Genomic DNA, 19,039 nt, shown 5'->3' on the forward strand with positions numbered 1-19,039 from the left:
CTTTAAACTGTCCTAATCTGTGTTCTTACTGTGACTTATTTCCTATAATGTATAGTTGGTCTAACAGCATCCTCACACCTGGTGGGCAAAATGTATCTATACATGCTGGGAATGGTAAGGATTGTAAAGAACCACACAGGTACAATACAAGACATTGCTACATCAAACCCACAGGAGCACTTTTACATGTAAAAGCAAACTCAGTCAGTAGCAGACTAGCAGAGCCCTCTGGTGAGAAGAAGACGTTTTTTGAAAGCAGCTTTTTCTATTTGTTGAAGTATGTGCCTTCAATCATAAAAATACACATTCATTCATTTGTCCTACAAGCATGTATGGTGTACTCAGTATCTAGTCAGGCACTATGGTTGGTACAGGGAGTGGCAAAATGAATGAGGGAATAAATGCCTCAGATGTCAAAGTCTTCATAGTTGAGTAGAAAGATCAAATATGTATATGCTTTGGTGCCCAACAGCAAAACACCACCAGAAATATACCTACATTCAAACAAAGGGGAGCGTATTATTACTGCAGCAAAGGAGACCTCATGCCATGGGAGTAAAGGGGAATTTCTGAGGGTGTTAGGGGCACTTACAGAATTTGGTTTCATGTTAACTAATTTTCAGGAGGGTTCAAGGAAGCAGATATTTGCTTTGGATTAAGTGCTGTCAGAAAGTAGGTCAATTCTATAATTGGATATCTTAATAGTTTTTATGAGGGAGAAAGGAGGAATGGAATGGGGTTAAAACTGTAATTGGTAAAGTAGTGGCAGCCACTTATGTTAGCTGGGGAAGGCAGATGTGTGGCTATTTTTTGTGATTGGTACAGTGTCCTTGTTTTTGTCTGTCCTCAGATGTGGTTATGGAGGGTTCATGTTTCTGTTTTAATTCATTAAGTGGATTAGCCACACAGGGACCTCGTATGATTTTGAGAGTCTGTGAAAATGTTATGTTCAGCATGATAACACCATGGCCCAGCTGCGAGCTAGGGCTGCTTTTTCTTCCTCGATACTGAGTTACACTATACCTTGATAATTGCTAATTATAAGAATACACAAATGTTGAGTTTGAGAGACTGATAAATTCTGCCTATGAAAGGTGCTTTTTAGAAAAGTTTCATGTGAATGATGATGTCTTGAAGGATGCACAGAAATGTACTGGATTAAGGAGAGATCAAAGGTCATTTCCACACAGAAACAAAGTACAAAAAGAGAGGTGAGCATACAGCACGACGAGAAACTTTGAGTAGCACAGTATGCTAGAATACATGAGGGAAGTGCGTTGATGAAATTAGAAGCTGAGTCCATAGGTAGTGGTCAAGTCATGAAGGGAATGCAGGCTTCATTCAGCTGGTAATATGAACCCATCAAAAATTATCTGAGTCAAAGGTAATATAATAAGATACGTGTTTCAGAAGATTTTGGCAGCTATATGGAGAAAAAACTAGTCTGAGAAGATAAAAAAGATAAATACCAATTAGAAAATTATGTTAGGCAAGCAACGATGAGCTTTTATACAGAATCAGTAACAATGTGATAACAGAAAATATATGACACATTTTTAGTATAGAATTGACCAGACTTGGAGACTATATTCTCCACTAAGATATAAGATGCATAAGGAGAGAAATCAAACACAATTTGGTCTCCACTGAGCACCTAATAACTAGGATAATGTCTGTCATCTGGTAGTTGGTCAATGAATATTTATTGAATTAATATCCAAATTGTGAAAGATGGTTTGAGGAAGATGTTAATGAAGAAGTAGTACATGTTTCTAGATCTTGGTGCTGGGTGAATGATTGAATAAATTGAGATAAAGGAGTGATAAAGGAGGAAGAAATTGTTTTGATTTTGGATGAACGCACAAAACAAAGTCAAAATTGTGGGCTATGTATATTCAAACTCTTCAAGGTACATTTTTAAAATAAAAATAACCTGAAGTGTGTTGATTAACCGAGTAAGAACCCAGAGTCCCCCACAAGTGTTAACACATTTCTTCCATGCTGAAAACTATCCTGTAATGAATAAGTCCCAGACTTATTAATTATTAAAGAGACAGAGCTGAAAAATAAAGTTCTAGAAAATATAATTGCCATATGAACTTAAGGAATTCTTTACTATCAATTATTTCCAGCCTTATTAAGGTATAATTGACATATAATCAAATGTACATATTTAAAACCTACAATTTAATGAACGTGACATATTTACACATCTCTAAAATTGTCACAACAAGATAATGAGTATATAACCATCACATCCAAAAGTTTCTTTCTGTTCCTTTGAAATCCTTTCCTCTTTCCTTTTATCACTCTGTCCCGGAACCCAGTCCCCAGGCAACCACTGATCTACTTTCTCTCTATATAGCTTAGTGTGCACTTTTTAAAATTTTATATAAATGAAATACTACAGTGTGTGTGTATGGTTGTTTTTTCTTTTGGGGGTTTTTTTTGGGGGGGGGGCTGACTGCTTTCATTTAGTATAATTTTTTTGAGATTCATTCATATCATTGTATCAAAACTTCATTAGTTTTTATTGCTGAGTGGTATTCCATTGTGCAATATGCAAACAATTTTTTATGAAGTCTCCTGTTGATAGACAGTTAGGTTGTATGCTGGTTTTAAAATATGTCCGCAAGGTTTCTGATACTACCTCCTTTAAGAAGTGGAGCCTAATTTCCCTTTCCTTTGCACTGTGGGCTAAACTTAGCAACTCTTTTCTAATAAATAAAGTGTAAGTGATGGAATACAACTTTTGGGATTAGGTCACATAGGATTTTAGACTTCCTCCTTTCTTCCATCTGGGGAAAGTCATGATGCGAGGAAACTCAAGCAGCCCTATGGAGAAGCCTGGGTAATGAGAAACAGCAGTCTCCTGTCAACAGCCATGCAAGTGAGCCGTGTTAGAAGCAAATCTTCCAATTTCAGTCCAGACTTCAGAACTGCACCCTCATGGGAGACCCAGAGTCAGAATGACCCAGATAAACTGCTTGCAAATTCCTGATCCACTGAAAATGTTGAGATAATAAATATTTGTTGGTTTAAGTCACTAAATTTTGGGGTAAAGTGTTATATGACAATGGGAAACTAATATAGGTTGTTTCAGGTTTGGTGATATTATGAGTAAAACTGCTATAAATATTTGTATGTAAACCTTTATATATATATATATATATATATATATATATATATATATATGCTCTCATTTCTTTTGGTTTACTATATATTTTGGCACAATTTTTATTTTGTCTTATATTATTTTCCATTAAGTGTCAAGTTGACCCAACAAGGTTATAAGCCCTAGATACTTATTTAATATTCCACTCAATGCTCAGATCCATGCTAATTACCTAGTAAATGATCAATATGTTAAATTGAGATGAATTGAGAACAATAAGTACTCAAATGACTTTCGGTATGTACCTGAGAGGAGAAGGGAGAAGGTGATTCAATGTTGCTGCTGGACATACTGACTGACCTTCCCTGTCTCTACCTGGTAAAAAATGAATTGATTCTTTAGGTCAAGGGAAAAAATGTAGTTTGGAGTCCATAAATAAAGTACACCCCCAGGTGATATGAGTCCTAATTTGAATTTTACACATATATGGGGAGAATTAATTTAATGTCATCCTAGTGAAAATCTCAAGTGACATACTTCTCAAAATAGAAGTAAAACGTACTTTAGCACATTGCTAGACAGTGTCGTCTGTCTTTCAGCTGCTTTTCAACCAATCTAAGTGGTGCTTAGGGAAACTGACGATGGCATTGAGAATTTGAGTAAGATATATAGTTCAGCTCTCAGAATCGACTGGAAGGAGCCATGTATGTAGAAATACATACAGCAATGCTTGGTTTTGTTTAGTAGGCTTCTACATGTTCAGTTTCTTTATCTGGCATGGAGAACACTGAGCTTCCTAAAGGGCAGAAATACAAGCTTTAACATAGCCAACTACTTCAAAGAAACATTCCAGGCAAAGGGCTGCTACCAAACTTACCTACAATGATTGATTCTATGTATTAGTGATAGATAGGAATCACCCCATAGTAGTTCTTGAGAGCTAGTAATAATAGATACTTTAAAAAATATATCCATGAAATAGATTATATGTTTTGCATTTTTATATTCTTATCTTGATTCTATCCTGGCAATAAATTTGCTTAGGGGCGATGTAGAATTTTTTAAAAGATTTTATTTATTGATTTTAGAGAGAGGAGTGGGGGAGTGGGAAGCATTACCTCGTAGTAGTTTGCTTGTCATCTGTGCCTTGACCGGGCAAGCCCAGGGTTTTGAACCAGCAACCTCAGCATTCTAAGTCGACACTTGATCCACTGAGCCACCACAGGTCAGGCATGATTTAGAATTTTAAAAACATAAATGCAAATAAGAAAAAAAATAATAGTGTTAATATTCAGCTTTGGACACCAAAATTCAGCAAATTTTTATGGAAAAAAAGAGACCAACAGGATTTTCTAAGCTCCTTTTCTGTACCTTTAGAGAGATTGGTGATCCTGTTTTGCTTAAGAGATATGCTATTAAATAGTAAGAGGAAATAAACGTAGGAAGGAAACAAACCTGTTCTAGGCCTGGTGGATTAGGAAGTGCAGTAGACAGAGCAGAAGGGAGCAGAGTGAGTAGGAGAAATACCAGCGCTGCTGCTACCGTCCCTGCCTCTAGCGCCCCACTCCTCAGAACAGACTGCTGGTCAGAAACAAAGGACTTATTAATCGTAGCAATAGCGGTACTGAGAGTGTCAGCATCTGCAGCCTGGATGTCCACAGGGTGACATGAAGAGGGCCACATCACTCCTGCACATTAATTGATTGTACTACAGGAAACTTTGATTTTAGGAAACCTGAATTTTTTATAATAGACAGTGAGCCTATCTGAACTTTGCCTCAGAGGTAGATATTGTCTTATTATCATGATTAGGGAACTTATCTGCCTTCTGTCACAGAGGTAATCACTTTCCTCCAAGTCTGTTTGCTACATAATCAACCTTAAAAAGACAGTACAGAGGAAAGGTAGTCAGTGCCTCCAGGCCACGTGAAATTGTGAGACCTGTAGAGGACTATGTCCCAGCAATCAATACCTAATAAAACATCTTCAAAGTAAGCGTATTTCACTCACTTTCCAGAGAAGAGAAATGAGAGTTAGAGAATTGAGAAATTGACACCAACCCTCACAGAGGGGGAGTTGGAACTTACACCCAGGCCTGTCTCCTTCCGTACCCTCTCCCCACTAAACCACTCCCAAGACCCACGTGTGTTCACAGCTTATTTTTATGACAAGCCAAAAATCATGACTGGACCTTAGGAGCAAATTTCCTTATTAGCTTACTCTGTCCCCCAGGATAACAAATTTTATTTTCTGAAAAATATCCCAATAAAACTAAAACTAAACTTTGTAAATGAGCTAAGATACCTTCCCCAAAACAGGACAGGGTAACACATAAGCTAAAGAACCATCTTGAACGTTCTTGTTCCAGCAGCCGCAACATGGGGGGTTGGGGAGAAAGGAGAAACTCCACCACCAGGCAGAACCAGGCTCCCATGCATATGGCCAGGTTGAGCTTAGGCATCTCCAGCTACCATTACTATGCTCCATCCAAATCGCTGACTCCCAGTCATGCACACAACAACATGGTTTTTGTTTTATGCTATCATGTTTTGAGGTGTTTTGTTAAGAAACAATAGATAACTGCCATGCTAGGTATAATCAAAATACATGTTGGAAGACTGGTTAAAAAAAAATAAAATTTAAGGTAAATGTTAAAAAGAAAATAGAAGTTGGCCCTGGCTGGTTGACTCAGTGGTAGAACATTGGCCTGGCGTGCAGGAGTCCCAGGTTTGTTCCCCAGCCAGGGCATTCAGGAGAAGCGCCCATCTGCTTCTCCATCCTTCCCCCTCTCCTTCTTCTCTGTCTCTCTCTTCCCTTCCTGCAGCCGAGGCTCCACTGGAGCAAAGTTGGCCTGGGCGCTGAGGATGGCTCTGTGACCTCTGCCCCAGGTGCTAGAATGGCTCTGGTTGCAACAGAGTGACGCCCCAGATGGGCAGAGCATCGCCCCCTGGTGGGCATGCCGGGTGGATCCCAGTCGTGCACATGCGGGAGTCTGTCTGACTGCCTCCCCGTTTCCAGCTTCAGAAAAATACAAAAAAAAAAAAAAAAGAAAGAAAGAAAGAAAGAAAATACAAGTTTATATTGTGAGCTAATTGTAAGTTTAAATGGGCAAGTCAAACTTAAAGGTGGATGTTTTGCAGAGTCAATAGGATTAGATTTCTAATGACCTTTGAAGTCTCTTTCAGATACTGACTCACCTGACATTGGTAGTTATCATTCTAGGGTTTTATATCTCAACCAGGGATGACTTTCCCTCTAGTGCACATTTGGCAAAGTCTAGAGACATGTTTGGCTGTCACAGTTGGGGTTACGGGTGTTACTAGCATGTCCTGCATGGAGGCCAACGACGCAGCTGAACATCTTATGATGAACAGGACAGACTCTTCATAATACAGATCATCCAGCCTAAATTGTCAGTAGTACCAAAGTCAAGAAACCATGTTTTAGGATTTCAGGATCAACTGTGTTTAAATAAAAGTTCTGACAACCAATTTCTCCGGTAAATCCAGAACTTCTTACATTTGAAGAGAAGCTATTCTTGTTCATATTTTCTTGTCCAAAATAAAATTTTAAATGTTTATGTGAGTCGGAGCATATGGGCTTTTTTGGGGGGTTTTGTTACAGAGACAGAGAGTGAGAGAGAGGGATAGATAGGGACAGACAGGAACAGAGAGAGATGAGAAGCATCAATCATTAATTTTTTGTTGCGACACCGTAGTTGTTCATTGATTGCTTTCTCATATGTGCCTTGACTGTGGGCCTTCAGCAGACCGAGTGACCCCTTGCTCAAGCCAGTGACCTTGGGTCCAAGCTGGTGAGCTTTGCTCAAACCAGATGAGCCCGTGCTCAAGCTGGCGACCTTGGGGTCTCAAACCTGGGTCCTCCGCATCCCAGTCTGATGCTCTATCCACTGCGCCACCGCCTGATCAGGTGGAGCATATGGTTTTGATGAGTCTAAGATATGTATATTTCTTCACATATTTATTTGGCATTTTATTTGCAGTAGATAATGCACTAGGTGCTCTATTAAACTGGTAAAGACAGATATCTATGCACTAGGTATTCTATTAAACTGGTAAAGACAGATCTCTATGCACTAGGTACTCTATTAAACTGGTAAAGACAGATCTCTATGCACTAGGTACTCTATTAAACTGGTAAAGACAGATCTCTATGCACTAGGTACTCTGGATATGAGTGCCCTGCCTGCCATGAGCATCTATCAGGAAGCTAGGTCAACAGCTATATTATCATAGGATAATTGCAGAATTAGAGGTTAGAAAAGAGGACAAAGAACACCAAAGTAAGCAAGAGATTCTCAGGAAAGTCTTTAAGAGAAAGGATCTCTGCTTTGGCTGGATAGTTCAGTTGGTAAGAGCATTGTCCCAAAACTCAGAGGTTGCCAGTTCAATCCCTGGTCAGGGCACATACAGGAACAGATTGATGTTCCTGTCTCTTTCTCCCTTCCTCTCTCTCTAAAATCAAACAAGAAAAAACATTTTTAGAAGAAAGAGGAAGGAGCTGAGACTATGTAGATAAGTAGAAATATTTCAGACTGGAGGCTGGGAAAAAAAATAGGCTTTATAACAAGAACACCATGAAAAAGCATACCTGATGTACAAGTCTAATTAATTTAGAGCAGGGATAGAAAACCTTTTTATACCTATCGCCCACTTTTGTATCTCTGTTAGTAGTAAAATTTTCTAACCACCCACCGGTTCCACAGTAATGGTGATTTATAAAGTAGGGAAGTAACTTTACTTTATAAAATTTATAAAGCAGAGTTATAGCAAGTTAAAACATATAATAATAATTACTTACCAAGTACTTTATGTCAGATTTTAGCTAAGTTTGGCCAAATAAATCTTTATAAAACAACTTACTAAAGTTAAATCTATCTTTTTATTTATACTTTGGTTGCTCTGCTACCACCCACCATGAAAGCTGGAACACCCACTAGTGGGCGGTATTTTGAAGAGAAGCTATTCTTGTTCATATTTTCTTGTCCAAAATAAAATTTTAAATGTTTATGTGAGTCGGAGCATATGGGCTTTTTTGGGGGGTTTTGTTACAGAGACAGAGAGTGAGAGAGAGGGGGACCAGGTTGACTACCACTGGTTTAGAACATAAATAGTGCTTTTCGATAATAGTATAAGGAATAATTAGGAGTTAAATAAAAGCTGAAATCATTGAAGGCTTCCAAAATTTTGATTGGAAAGAGTGTAGTGGGTGATAATATAAATCTCCAAGGGAAAAATCAGACAAAATAAACAAGTTTTTAGGATCTCACTTTTTTTCATGGTTGAGAGATTAAAAATATAAAAATCACAAAGACAAGTTTGGCCATGGCTAAAAAGAGATTTTAAAACAGAACAAAGCTTTTTAAAGACCCAAGGCCAACATTAAGCCTAAGGGTAAAGAATAAAGGGGCTTTATAACCAATATGCAGGAAGTATTAGTTGTAAATACAGGTTAAAACTTTGGAAAATAAGTTTGCCTTTGTTGTTTTCTAAATTTTTTATGTGTGGGAACAATCATTTTTTTGAAATTCCATTTAAACCTCAAGAGATCTTTATGATAAATAACCAAAAGTCTCTCATGCTATCACATGCCTTCAATTTTCCTACATTTTCCCTTTAAGAGACAGGAAAAAATCCCTGTAGGCTCCAGAATATCTTAAGTACTTTAGTCATACAATATTCAATTTGAACTGGTAGTACTTACTTGTAAGTTTTTATGATTGAAAAATCATATGGTATGACTTTTTAAAATAGCCCCAAAGACTCATAGCAATTCTATAATCATTTGCTACAATGATGTGTTCTAACACCCACGAAAATGTGCCTCGTTTCAAGACACATTTCCCTTGACAGAGCACCTGTTTCAAAGTGGAGCAAAGCTTCTTACTTCACAGCATCCCCTGAAAACACAGAGCATCACTGTAGCCAGGGATGTGAAAAGATTGTGTTCTAACACAAAACCAACACCAGAATCCCACTGCACCAGGTTGGCCAGCATATACTTAAACCAGGGGTCCCCAAATTACGGCCCACGGGCCACATGCGGCCCCCTGAGGCCATTTATCCGGCCCCCCGATGCACTTCCGGAAGGGGCACCTCTTTCATTGGTGGTCAGTAAGAGAAGCATAGTTCCTATTGAAATACTGGTCAGTTTGTTGATTTAAATTTACTTGTTCTTTATTTTAAATATTGTATCTGTTCTCTTTTTGTTTTTTTACTTTAAAATAAGATATGTGCAGTGTGCATAGGGATTTGTTCATAGTTTTTTTTTATAGTCTGGCCCTCCAATGGTCTGAGGGACAGTGAACTGGCCCCCTGTCTAAAAAGTTTGGGGACCCCTGACTTTAAACAGTTAGGGTCCAGGCTCTCTTCCTAGGCACTGAGAAACCCTGGTTTCCAAATATCAGTTGTTATAAAATGATTCCAAGGTAGGTAAGTAGGACTTATGCTAGTGTGCCTAGCACACGAGTGTCCCAAATATAAAGTACATGATGTGATGATCCGTTTGCAGAGAGCAGAAGCAAGACCACCCAGGGGAGCTCGGTTAGGTTATCCTCATCCATGCAGAGCCGTTTCCTCAAAACTGCTTCTCAAAGTGTGGTTCTCAAACTGCTCGCACCAGGAAAATCTAGGGTGCTTATAAAAAGGCAGCTACCTTGGTGCTCTCACAGACCTGGTGGATAAACATCTTTAATTTGATTCTAGGCATGCTAGGGTTTAATGTGCATGTCTTATGTCAAGAGTCCAGCAAATTTTTGCATATAAAAATTACCCATTTTTTGTTGAATCACTCAATATTTAAAATTATACTGAAAATAAGAATTTTCACTTCTTTAATTAGTACTATTGAATATTATTAGCTTATGTCTACATGATGGAATATTATCATTTGAGGAAAAATAACTACTGATTCTCTGCTGAAGAAATAAAATATTTTATTACAACATTGTCAAAGCCAGTTGAGCCATCATGGTAAATACACACACACACACACACACACACACACACACACACACACACAAATATTTTTCTGAAGTTTAGAAGTGGAGAGGCAGTCAGAACAGACCCCCGCATGCGCCCGACCAGGATCCACCTGGGATGCCCACTAGAGGGCGATGCTCTGCCCATCTGGAGCATTGCTCTATTGCAGCCAGAGCCATTCTAGCGCCTGAGGCTGAAGCCATGGAGCTGTCCTCAGGGCCTGGGGCCAACTTTGCTTCAATGGAGCCTTGGCTGCGGGAGGGGAAGAGAGAGACAGAGAGGAAGGAGAGGGAGAAGGGTGGAGAAGCAGACGGGCGCTTCTCCTATGTGCCCCAACCAGGAATCAAACCCAGGACTTCCACACACCGGGCTGATGCTCTACTGCTGAGCCAACTGGCAAGGGCCCATCATGGTAAATATCACATTAATGCTGTTTCCTCAGTTCCCACTTTAGAAGGGTGTGGTGTAGCTATGTTTTTTTCAGATAGAGAATTCAGATTCACAAATTCAATTTCTCTGGGAAAAAAATACTGTTGTGTGTTTTTGTTTGTTTGTTTTTTAATTTAAAGTATGAATGTGGCCTGGCCCAGAAAAGGATTGTAGGTTTAACTTGAGAGCCAAAACAGCAAAGGTAACAGTGTAAAAAGACTAAAGTATGTTGCAGTGAAATATCCTGCAACATACTTTATATTTTTCAGACATACAATGTATTATTTTTCAGACATACAATGTATTATTTTTAAAAAATCTTAAAATCACATGTTTCTAAAGATATTCAATATGCCTGACACCCAGCAAAATGTTATTAAAACCTTGGGAGGGATGGTTGGGTAGTGGAAGGAATTTATATGTTCATGATTGGATAATGAAGTGCATCTCGCCTCCCTTCACAGCTCATTGCTCCTGAAGTGAATTCCCGGAGGAGGTCAGCCATTGGTTAGCCAGAGATGTCTGGCTTCGTGGAAATCTATAAGCTGAAAGTAATTTTTATTTATAAACTTATTTGACCTGTAAAATAATTGTAATAGGTATTATTTTTATTATTGGCTTATTACAGATGGGAACATTTAAACACAGGTAGCTTCTATTTCTCACCCAAGTTCCCGTGGCTTTAGGTGGACAGTCTTGGATTGCAAACCAGGGCAGCTGGGACTGTGTGTTCTCTCTCTTCCAATCCGTCTCTTTTTGCTGATCCTCTGGAGCAGGGTGTCAGCCAGTGCAGTATTATTTGTCTTTCCCGAAGCATGCTTCTCCTTCAGGTTTCCTTTCTGCCACAGAAGAGTGATCACAGAATCCTTTAAAGGTTTTCACTCAATGTCATAGAGCGCTACTTCAGTTGCAAAAACTGTCCTTAGTTATGTCCAATGCTGCCTTGCAACTTGCAGGTGGTTCCCAGAGCTGGCATAAAGTTTGGGGCCACATCTTAGTTCCATTGAAAATGATTTTTTTTGTTTCTACATAGGATTGTTTTGTTGTTTTTATGGTTTTCTAAAAGGACAAGTTTATTAATTTGTATCAGAACCAATATCTTTTCCAAAATAAATAAAAGCAAATTTAGAGAAACAGTGATATAGAGTTCATCATAAATTAAATACCACCTTCATTAATTGCTAAAAAGTAAAAAGAAATGAAAAAAGAAAGAAAAATAGATATATAAGCTGGACCAAATTTCTCTTACTGACATTTTGGAGTCAGGAGAAAGATAAGTGAGCAAAAAAGAAAACTTGTGAGAAAGAGCCCTAAATGAACAGAAACGAGACAGAGACAGAAGAGACTAGGATGCCTCTGGGAAACAGGTTGATTTTCCAGTTCTAGTTGACGTGAGACCTAGCTGAATGCCATTAGGTGTCTTTACATTCCATGGCATCTCTTAATACCCATGATAGCTCCATTCCCCTCCGATGTGGGCGTTCGTTCTTGCAGCCTTGAAAAGAACAATCAAGTTCCTAAGAGAATGTGATAAATAATTGTGTGAACTTTTAGACAAAGTATTTACAGTAGAGATCCTTCTCTTCACTTGCTTTTATCAGTAGTCTGGCCTCCCTGAAACAGCTTCTGTGTCTTTTATCAGAATTTTGTTGCATATCATGTGGATAAGAATTACACAGGGAAGAAACTATTCAAACTCAAATCATACTGTCTTGACTTGAGTAAACATGTATTCAGCTGTATTCAGCTGAATTTTCTTTAAGGGAGGGAAACTAACATTTAAGCGTACAGTATTATATGTGTAAAGATCTTTATGTCATTAGCTATTTAATCCTCACAGCTTTATAAGGTTCAGGCTCAGGGAAGTCCATTGACTTGCTCAGTGATCAAAGTTAGAAAGTGGTAGTGTTGATACCATAATCTAGGCCTCTACCTGTTAGTCCAGAACTCTTTCGACTGGATCAGTATCTCACAAAATATGATACACATAGCGTTTATAGTGTCCATGATTACTTTAAACGGAGAATGAAAAAAATACTTCAAAAGTTTAGTTACATGTTTATTTTAATATATATTGGAAAAATAATTAGAAGCAAATTTGGTTTTATGCATATAGGTATATATGTATATAGTAAATAATAGAACAGATGACATATAGGTAGGGCAAAAATATTGAAGGGAAATGATTGAGATTTGAAACTCTTACCAAATCAAGTTCATGTGAAATTATAACCAATATCTTGAGAATCCATTCAAAACTGGTCCAGTGGCCATATTAAGTTCAAGTTTGGAATTTAAATTAAATATTTTTAAGAAAGAATATGTTCATAGCACTCTCCATATAATGTTGAAATAATGAGGATGTTGATGACATTATTATACTTTTGATTTTCTGTAATCCACATCTAGTGATATTTGTGTTCAATATATTAAAATATAAAAATATGATAAATATTTTCCTATTGAATACATTCAATACATGTGCATTAAAATTCCTGAGTAATAATATACATCAACATTGTAAACCATTCTAAATGATTTAACAAATGCTAAGGAGATTTAAACATGTACTCAACAACTTTGTACATTTTGAGACTGTTTTCCAGGCAATCAATAAAACAAGACAGGGCAGTGTTATAAGGAAGGCCTAAAGACTTCAACCATCGGAGAAATATAATAATATTTTGATGATATATTGCCTTGACTGCCATACCCAGATGATAAAATGGACCTGGGAAACTAAAATGATAGAAATTGAAAAGGTTAGTAACTGGACACAAACACAAGAACATTCATAGGAAAATAGAAAATTCTTCTCTGATTAGGTCAAAATTTCTTCAAAGAAATGTGAATGTTCCATTAAGGGGATTTCTGACACTGATTCATTGTAGTTGCATGAGCATCAGCATATAGGAGCAATAGGATTGCATTAAGGCAGGGGTCCCCAAACTTTTTACACAGGGAGCCAGTTCACTGTCCCTCAGACCGTTGGAGGGCCGGACTATAAAAAAAAACTATGAACAAATCCCTATGCACACTGCACATATCTTATTTTAAAGTAAAAAAAAAAAAAAAAAAAAAGGAAACAAATACAATATTTAAAATAAAGAACAAGTAAATTTAAATCAACAAACTGACCAATATTTCAATGGGAACTATGCTCCTCTCACTGACCACCAATGAAAGAGGTGCCCCTTCCGGAAGTGCGGTGGGGACGGATAAATGGTCTCAGGGGGCCGCATGCAGCCCGTGGGCCGTAGTTTGGGGACCCCTGCATTAAGGAATCCAAAAATTCCAGTGTTCCAGCTCCATCCTCTATTAACAGAGACTTTGGGGAAGGCCTCTCACAGCTCCAAGTCTCTGTTTTGTCAGAGACTGTAAGTAAAATACCTACCTGACCAGATCAAAAGACTACTGTCAAGGTACATTTTATACTGTAAAGCACTATATGCCTGTTAAGCAATATTATGCTTAGAACAAGAATTAACAAAAGAAGGCTTACATTTTCCTCTTATAATGTTCGCTTACCTTATTTCCTCTAATATTGCAAAATTCGGTGTGTTTCTTTTTAAGAAGTGTGGTTATTCTGGAACACAGAATAATACTTAAAATGTGAAGGTTGGAAGCATGTGTATAATGGGAAATAGGGGAAATCATGTACAGTGGTACCTTGAGATACGAGTTTAATTTGTTCTGTAACCGAGCTCGTAAGTCAGTCAACTTGTATATCAAACAAATTTCTCCAATTTAAAATAACTGAAATAGATTTAATCCGTTCCAGACCTGTGAAACATCCCCAAACCATCCTAAATTATGAAAAAAGACATTTTTTAATTAAGAAACACACATGTATACTTTACCAATGCATAACAAAATATATGAAATTTTAAAAAAAAGTGTTATTTACTACTGTATTCTTACCTTGGAGACAGATGAGTGCGGCTAACAGAGGTGAATGGCGGAGGAGGAGGGAGGGAGGAAGGGATGCAGGCACTGTAGACACGTAAACTAAAACTGCACTTTCTTAACACTAAAAGTTAACTAAAACTGCATTTTCTTTACTTTAAACAAAACTAAAACTGCACTTTCTTTACTTAAAATGAAATCACAAAAACTTAATTGCAAAAAAATGCACTTTCTTAACTTTAAACTTAACCTAAGCTTAACATTACGTATTTTTCATTTAATCATCACCTGTTTTTGCCTTTTTGGCTTCACTTTCGGCACTTTCACTTGCAGGACTTTTGAATAAAAGTCTATCCAAAGAGGTTTGCTTTTGCCTGCTTTTTAAAATGTTACAGAAATGTGACAAACAAGTGTCATTAAAAAGTGCTGAAGCATGACTAGTTGAAACTTGCTCTGGGTGTTTCTTTTCAATGAAACTTGAAAGCTTCTCCCACATTGCCAGCATGTCTTTAATTTCACTTGTAGAAATCACTTCCTCCAACTCTGCCCCCTCCTCACTACTAATCTCTTGCAGAAGCTCTGAATGTTGCATTATCTGTTGCTCCTTCAACTCCTCAGTTGAGAGTTCCTCCTCATGTTCCTTGACAAGCTCGTTTACGTCACCCTCATCTACCTCCGGACCCATCGACTTTTCAAGGGACACAATCTCCTCCAACGCTTCCACCTTGGTCTCAGTCTCTGGTTCGAATCCTTCAAAGTCCCTGTCTGCAACAACATCAGGCCATAACTTTTTCCATGCCAAGTTCAAGGTTCTTGTAACCTCTTGCCATGCCAAGTCAATAATGCATAAACATATCTCAATGTTGTAGTGATCTTTCCAAAACTCTTGAAGGGTTAGAATTGTATTCTCAGGTACCTCAAAGCAGCAGTGGAACAAGTGCTTTGTATAAAGCTTTTTAAAGTTGGAAATGACCTGCTGATCCAGAGGTTGCAAGATTGAAGTCGTGTTGGGTGAGAGGTAGAGGATTTTCACTAATTTGAACTCATCAAGAATGTCATTTTCAAAACCACGTGGTGGGCTGGAGCATTTTCAAGGATTAGTAATGCTTTAATTGGGAGTTTATTTTCTTTAAATATTTCTTCACTGCAGGACCAAAGATGAGATTTACCCATTCAATAAAAAACTGCCTCATAACCCATGCCCTAGCACTGGCACGCCACATAACCTGCAGGTTTTTTTAAAGAATCCTGTGAGCTCGAGGATTTTTGGAATGATACACTAGCAGTGGCTTTACTTTATAATCACCACTAGCATTTGCACACAATGCAAAGGTCAGACAGTCCTTCATGGGTTTATGGCCTGGCAGCTTCTTCTCCTCTGCAGTGATGAAAGTCCTCCAGGGCATTTTTTTCCCAGACAATCCTGTTTCCTCACAGTTGAACACTTGTTGGGGGATGTAGCTTTCCTTTGCGATAAGTACAGCAAAATATGCGATGTACTCCTCAGCTGCCTTAACGTCAGCACTCGCAGCTTCACCATGCCTCAGCACCGAGTGGATGCCAGATCTCTTTTTGAAATTTTCCAAAGAGCCGTGACTTGCCTTAAACATATCTTCTGCTGCCTCTTTTGAGGTTGATGGTTCTTTCTTCTTCAAGTCACTGTAAATAATACGTGCCTTTTCGCATATTACAGTCTCCGTCACTGTATCTCCTGCCAGTTCTTTCTCTTTCACTCACACCAGCAGAAGCTTCTCCATTTCTTCATGGATATTTGTCCTTAATTGGGACAGAATTGCAGTTCCTTTGCTAGATTTGCGCTCTTGATGGCATCTTTTTGTTTAATGATGGTACAAATTATAGATGTATTGTGGTTGTACAGCCTTGCCAATTCAATCACTTGTACACCACGCTCATGTTTTTCTATTATTTCCTGCTTTACCTCTGTCAACATCATTCTCTTCTTCTTCTCACCACCAACCTTCACTCACTTTCTTTGACCCCATGACAGCACACAAAAAAAGTTAGTAAAAAATGCAAAAATGATGCAAGAACCAGTACAGCACATGAGATTCAACTTGATTCTGCAGGTAACACGTGAGAAAGAACGAGATGCTGGTGTTGTGCTACCGATACTGGACCCGTGCGCCAACTAGCGGCAGCTTCCCGAATCATGACTCATATCTCAGAATTTTGCTTGGATCTCAAACAAAATACGAACCAAGTCGCAGTTTGTATCTTAAAAAAAAAAAAAAAAATCTGTATGTTGGTCTGCTTGTATCTCAAAGTACCACTGTATTATTAAAGAAAATGGGTTTATGCATTTTTTTCCCCAGGACCATTACAGTAGATTAGATGATGCACTAGAAGAGATGGTCCAACTTAAACAAAAAAACTGCTCTTAGAATTCTAATGAGGAATGTGTTTATGTTTCACAGCATGGGATCCACTAATCTGGTGAAATATTTGAAAAGAGGAATTCATAAATTCTGCATCTGTGTCATGCCAATCATCATAAGCCGGTTTGAGAATGTTGTCACTCTCTTTTACTGCCAACGTGAATCTTGCTGAAGTTCTGAAAGCCTACATCATCATTTAATGTTGCAAGCTCGCATGGAGTTTATCTTTCCAGAGAAAAATCAGTCTAGCAGGAACTTTAAACAACAGGCTCGCTGAGCGAGACGGACCCACAGTTCCATGTAAGTATAAAAGGTATATTCTTTTTTCTGTTTAATTACTTTAGAAATATTTCTATTTTCCTGGATAAACTTACTGTACTTTCACTGAAGTCAAACACTGCCCTTGAAAGTCGCTTGGTACGCTCTGCCCTTGGTCAGATGTCAAGTCTGATGAACATTTCCAAAAAAAACATTTCTCTTCCAAATGACCTATAGAGGTTGTTTCAAGTGTGAGTCTAAATTTCCTTGTATTTCTCAGTAATATTCGTCTGCTCAAATATCAAGAAGAAAAGTTGCTTATTGTACCCTCTAGTGGTGACTGTGACATTTAAAAATATTTTTTTATTCCATTCTTTGTCCTTTTACTGTGAACCCACTGTATATTTACTTTAAAATATTTTTATTTTATTGTTTTGACTTGTACTGTATATTGTACAATACCAAAAATTGTTATCAATCTTTCCAGAGATGCAAATAATGAAAATCATTTCTATGATTTTAACACTATGGTGTTTATAAATGCATCAAAAATATATTCAGAGGAGATTGACTCATTTTCCTCACATCTTATTCATCCAAATTTCATTCCACTTTTTTAAAATGTTTTAATTTTTTTTTCCAAAATGAAGGAAATTTTGGATTAATGCCCGCAGGCAGTTATTCACACTACCAGAGGAAGTAGCATTCCGCATGTCCAAAAATATCATTTATATTTGTGTTTAGAGGCCCTTTTAACTTATTTAGGGTCAAGAGTATATTACATTTTCTAGAATTTTTAACATTTGAAATAAAATTAAAAAGCCACACGTGAAAATTCTGATTCTGCAAGAACTAGGAATTTATCCACTTTCTTCCCATGCCTCCCCCACTTCCTTCTCCCTACCCCAAGGCTACCAGGGAGCAGCTTTAAACTGAGAGGAGGCACAAGGTCAGGACACCTGCTGCTAAAGATGTTGCTATCTCTGTCTACATCCTTCTCAGGTAGAAATTTAATTAGATATTTTTATTCTAAAGTTTTTGCTTTCAAATTCCTAATAAGTTACAGTCTGAATATAGATAATGAGAATAAAGGCAGGTCAGAAAAACAAAGAAGATAATCAGACAGAACAGGTGGTTTTCAACAAAAACTTGAAATTAAGATTTATTGTCAACAGAGAGTAATCAATAGATAACCACAAATTAAAATGACTTTAATAAATAGATTTTTAAAAGTCTTGTTTCTGGATAAAAAAGACTTAGTATTTTAAGATGTCAATTTCTCTAAATTATCCTAGAAATTTAGTGATGTCCAATAAAATTTTAATAAACTTGACCAGATGTTTCTAAAATGTATCTGAAAGAATGTGCAAGTGAAAATAGCCAAGAACAACAAAATTAAAATAAGGTTGAAAGTAGGAAAGATAGATTTAATGTGTTTAAAGGTGATATGAAGCCATAATAAATAAAACTGTTATCACATAGCACACTAAAAGGGGGAGTTTTCTATTCAATAGAATAGAAAAACAAACAAGCAGTGATATGTGGTATTTAAGCAAATAAATGCTAATATTGACATTTTGAATTGGTGAGGAAAGAGGGATTTGAACAATTAATTCACAATTTGGAGATAATACACAAAGTCCTACTTTTCTCCTCACACCAAAATATAGTCTAGTATAATCCACAAATTAAAATTTAAAAGATAGCAAAATGCTGAAAATAAATAAGAACTAGTATTTTAATATATCTTGGAGTGAGGAAAGCATTTATAAGCATAAAATGAAACTCAGGCCATAAAGAAAAATACCTGTAAATACAACATTATACAGATTTCAACTTTGAAATTATTTAGGAAAGTCTTCCATAATTATGGTCAGAAGGCTAAAACTGAAAAGATAGGCATAGTATCTGTGAGGACAAAGCACTAACTTTCT

This window comes from Saccopteryx bilineata, chromosome 5, assembly GCF_036850765.1.
Source record: "Saccopteryx bilineata isolate mSacBil1 chromosome 5, mSacBil1_pri_phased_curated, whole genome shotgun sequence".
NCBI classification, from domain to species: Eukaryota; Metazoa; Chordata; class Mammalia; order Chiroptera; family Emballonuridae; genus Saccopteryx; species Saccopteryx bilineata.